This window comes from Entamoeba invadens, assembly GCF_000330505.1.
Source record: "Entamoeba invadens IP1 unplaced genomic scaffold scaff_1105074724549, whole genome shotgun sequence".
Lineage (NCBI taxonomy): Eukaryota > Evosea > Mastigamoebida > Endamoebidae > Entamoeba > Entamoeba invadens.
The window spans coordinates 132,722-138,446 of record NW_004443664.1 but is presented as its reverse complement, the minus strand read 5'-3'; positions in this window follow the sequence as shown (position 1 = coordinate 138,446).

Below are 5,725 nucleotides of genomic sequence, written 5' to 3'. Positions count from 1 at the left end.
ATTGAAAAAATGGACTTATAGATAAACTGAATGGAATTATGATACCAAAATTTCCAAATACTCGGAATATTGAATCTACAGATAAATTCAACGTACAACTAATTATCAAAAACAACACAGATTTAACAAAAGTCCGAACTCCAATTGAATTAATCAACAAACTTAAAATGATAACTACAAGTCTTACTAGATACAATACAACAACAAAAATCGTTGAAGCAAGCAGAATTCAAATTGATAAAACTTTGTTTTCACTATATAATGCAAAAGACACAGGTAAAGATAGAAAAACGTTTAAATATAACTATGTATACAAACAACAATATAAGTGTGATTCTAAAATTATTGTGATGTTTGATAATTGTACAAGTGAAAAGATAATTAAATTTGAGTTACATGATGGACATTCAAACGCATTCACGATAAAACCAATGAAAATGTTGAGAAATCGAATGTCAGAAATTTCAAAAGAGATATTTGCAAATGATATAGAGCAAAATGTTTCGCAAAAAATCACAGAAGACAAACTCAAAAACAAGTACACTAAATTATTTATTAAAAAAGAAAGAAAACGAATGTTGGGTGCAATGACAAATGAAAGATGTAATAAACTATTACAATTTGTTTCTGAGTTGTCAAACTTTGATACACTTTTTGTTAACAATTCAAATGATGTTTTCGATGAATGCTTTTTCTTAAACAAGTTACTTAAAAATTACATCTGTCAAGATTGCGTTTTTTTAGACGACACGTTTTGCACCAACAAATTTCAAATACCAATTGTTGCAGCTTTATGCAAAGACATCAACGGAAAGTGCCAACTTATAGCTTTTGGATTTATCAGGCATAGATTCACGTCTTATTACGAAGAATTTCTATCTTTTCTAAAAGACCATCACAACAATATAAACACGTTTGTTGTTGATCGTTGTGCTGCTCAAACAACAGCAATTTGTTTGATATTTCCAAGTGCAAAAATTGTATTTTGTTACAGACATATAAGACGCAACATTATAACCGCTTTTGGCAAAAATTCAACAATTTATAAGTCTTTTAAAAAGCTAATAAATCGGGAAATTACAGGTGAACAATTTTTGGAATTAATTGCAACCTATAAATCAGAATGCAAAGATTCTGAATACACAAAAGAAGGCGGAGTTCTTGATAATGTTGATCTTTTTCATGAATTTATTGACTATTGTCAATCAAGTCAACAACACTCTTCTGTTAAAATATTGGGAAATGAAAAAACTAGATTTCTTGAGCAACTCGAAGAAACAAAATTAAGTTGGATTCCTCAATACACAGAAAGAATCACACACGACTTGACCACAAATGTAGTCGAAGGTTTTTTTGGAGTAATAAAACGTGAAACAAACGGGAAAATTGTTACCTTGATTGAAGTGACACAAATATTTATTGAGAAGGCAAACAAATTTGTGAATAATTATATTTCATACTATACAGAAATTCTATTACAAAACATCAACAAGCTTATCGGTCTTCAGAATATAAACAAAATTAAATGTGAGTGGATAGTCTTTATTCTTAATAATTATTCAATGGTCCCAATGCTCGCGCCGCTTGAAGGTTCCATCACATACTATTGTCCATGTGATGCTTATTTAAAACTCAAACACGTTTGTCCTTGTGTTCATCAGCTTTATAGACGCTTGTATGACAAAGTACTTGGACTTCGAGAACCACTCTTTGAACTGTCAGACTTTGGTGTTGGTGCTTTTGTGGAGCAAGTGTAGATTGCCGAACACTCCTTTGTGAAACGAACTGTAACTGAGAAATTAAATCTATGGACACGCAAAGACCATGTCGTTGCTTTTGATGAAATTGTTGATACCATACTCTACACCCCCTCACTTAAAGCACAATGGTTAAACATTATTTCAACTGTTTATAAATTAAACAGTTCAAATTGTAAGAAAATTCGGAAAAAGAAAAGATCAAACAGATTGAAGGAAGCCCATTTTTACTCGATCCACCAACTCTTAAAAATTTACAAATGAGACCAAGTAAAAAAGTTTTTCTTGTCGAAAACCTAGAAAAAACTCAAAGAGTTTACAAGAAGCACGCTCCATCAAAGATGTCATTTTCTCTTGAAAAACAAAAAATATGCAGAATTTGTAGTTTAAGTGGGCACATGGCCAAACGATGCAACAATCGGACTGATTTCAAAAACAATGAAAAACTCCGAATATATTTCAACTCTTTAACGGAAGAACAAAAAGTTTCCTTCCGCATTAAACATACTGGTGTCGACTCTATGTTACAATTAAACTAAATTATATTTCTGTATAATTAATTTATACTTTTTATAATTACAAGTAAAGTTTGCCATAATTGTCTTTGATTATATTAATTTGACTAACCAAATAAATAAAAACAAAGTTTGTTTTTATACATATGAGAAAAAAGTGACAATTGTAATTGCCCGGTTGTTTGGTTTTATTCCTTGTAGTTTTGTTGATGAAATAACAATTTATGTCGGAGTATATTACTTTATTTTATCGGGACATTTCACTTGTTCTATTTCTATTTATAATTGCGATTGCGGACGAAAGCCAGCACCCGTTTAATTTTATAAGTTTTTACTGTTTTATATAAATTTTTATAAAACATTATAAAATTGAATAATTTTGTTATTCTTGAACATCATTTCCCCAAAACGCAATTTCTATACCTTCTAAATCATAGTTAGACATTTATTCATTATTTTATGAGTATAATTCCCAAAAATTGCAGAAATTTCGACATTTTATTATATATTTACACAAAATAATTGATCAAAATCAATTTTGTGAGTAAAAAATTCTTTAAACTATTTTTTTGTTTCAAAAAAATCAAATAGTAATATTTTATTATAAAATATAAGAAATGTTATTTTTATTTTCAAAATTGCCGAGACAAAAATTGACAAGTCAAATATTAAGCCAAAATTTCGGGATAAAGAAAAAAAAATTAAAAACAAAAAAAATTCCAAAATTCGAAGATTTTAAATTGTCAATTATCTAAATGATAAACGTTTTCTGGTAAACTCTAACTTAAGATGTATTACCATCTGAATAAAAAGAATTTGTCTATAAATTGTAGATACTGCTGTATTAGCAAAATCTTTAATGACTTGATAATATTAAAACAAAGATTGTGTCTTTTTTCTATGTTAAATTGTTAACTTTTAGGAAGTTTGGACAATTGCTTTTTATTATTACTAATATTCCCGATTTTATTCATTTAAAAACCCAAACTTTTTCTATAACAACAAATAATCTTAAAACTGTCGCACAAATAATAGATATTTAATTTATTAATAAATATCTTTTTAATTTCTAGTATGAGTATAAATTATGTTTATACTGTTATGCAAATTGTCTAATAATTATCAAATTAAAAGTTATACATTAATATATATATTAATAAAATGAATCTGTTTTTATATTAAAATGTTTCAAAATTTAACAATTTAAATTAATAATAATGTTTAATGGTATATTAATTATGAATATTAATAAATAAACACCCAATGTAAATTGTGCATTTTTCATGTTCATTATTTTTATAATATCAAATTTTATTATATATTAAAAATATTATTATAATAATCAATTTATGTGTTTTATAAACATTTTTAAATATATAAATAAAATTAATATAAATTATAGTTAATTGTATTTGACACAAATATAATTACAATCAATAATGAACTACAATGGTTATTGTTTTTAAAAACATTATTAAAAAACTGAAATTTTAGTAAAATTAATTAATATATTTAATTCAAAAAATAATTATCAATTGAATTTTTGTGTTACTTCCTAAATACTAAAGATAAATCAAGCGAAATATAAATAACCGAATACACAAGATTTTCAATTGGTAAATTAAACCAAATAAAACTATAACTATTAATTATGATTTGATTCCAAATGTACATAGTTTGATAATCTTTACAGTAACCCTTTAAGCATTTTTTGTTTTAAATGCGTTTTTGAAACAAAAAAACAAAAAGAATAATCACAATTCCTCACATTATTCGTTTTTAAATCATTAATTCTAAACAAGTTTGATAAATTTTCTATTAAAATAACACCGACTTTCATTATTTTAACCGCCAACACAAATAAAAATTCTGCTCATGACGTTGTTTCATTTTAATTACACAGTAATATCATAGATTATTTAATTGATACTTTATTATAATTTTTAGTTTGTGAAATTAATAAAATTAAATTAATAAAATTAAAAAATAAAACAAAATCATTCAATAAGCTATATAGTGTTATATAGTCAATTTAAAACTATTTCCTTATTGACAAAAATAATTGGTTCTTGATTAAAAAACGGAATTAGTAAAATTAAAAAATAGAAACAACATTTCGGGCTTTTTGAAAATTATCACAACATAATCACATTATAATAGTCTTAAAACATCAGATAATGTTCAAGATTATGCTAATCTAATGACTATCAATAAAAAACATTTTTTTATTTGTTTTTTAAACATTAAGATATTAAAAAAACAATTGATAATTATTGCATGATCATTATTTTTTAATTTTAAATGTTATAAACAGTTTAAAATAGTTGTCCTCTTTTTGACATTTTCCAAGAAATGTGAATAATTATAATTAGATTGATTTAAAATAAACTTTTAAATTCTTCAATATTTTTAACATAAATAATTTCAAAACTTATTAAATTAATTCCATTTTATACATCTCTCGTGAATTTTATCACTCAAACAGACTTAATTATACATAAGGACTACTTTCTAAAACATACTAAATAATTTAATTAATTGAATCAAAAAAACAATGAAAAAATAGTGTTTTTATAATAACTATTTATGTATAGCTTTCAATTTTTTTAATAATATTGGTAATTTATTAACTCTTGCATTTGTAATACATTTTTTAATTTATTGATTACTTAAAGAGTGTAAAATTGATTTTTTAACTGATTATATATTATTGGTTTTTTGTTTATCAAATAAAAAATTAATTAAATTTGAATCATATGCGTGTCAATTAAATATTTTTTAACACATAAATTATATACTCACCCAAGCTTAAAAAACACTATTATTTAGACAATATACTGTAGGCATTAGAATAACATCAATGTGGTAGTATAAATATTTTTCAAAAATTTATCATATTGTTTAAAAAATATACTTACAAAATCGATATATAGTAAATTATAATTATACAATTTTACAACATATAGATTATATTCTTTCTAATGTTTTGAATTGTCGAGCCACTTTTATTATCTAATTTATATATTTTATTATAAAATATTTATTAAACTGTTGTTTTGGTTTTGTTTAATAATGTTTAAATTATTAATTACTGTTTGATTATTTAAAACCCATAATTTATTTTTGTAATTGATATTTAATTCAAAAGACTTACAAAAATTATTGTTAGTAATTGAATTTTTCTTAAGTGGGTTTAGTTTAAAATAATTTTCTTTGTGTATATAAAATATAATAATTAATAATATTTAATTTAAATAAGTTTCATTAAAAATTGTTCGAAATTATAATTGTCAATAATCGAGTTTAATACAAATGAAATTGAATAATTATTAGTAAGTAATTACAAAGTTATCATAATGACAATTCGATTGATAATTGAATATAATTCTATTTTTATTTTGAATTATCAAAAAATAACGTTATTTATTTGGCTTACTTATGTAAAATAAATCA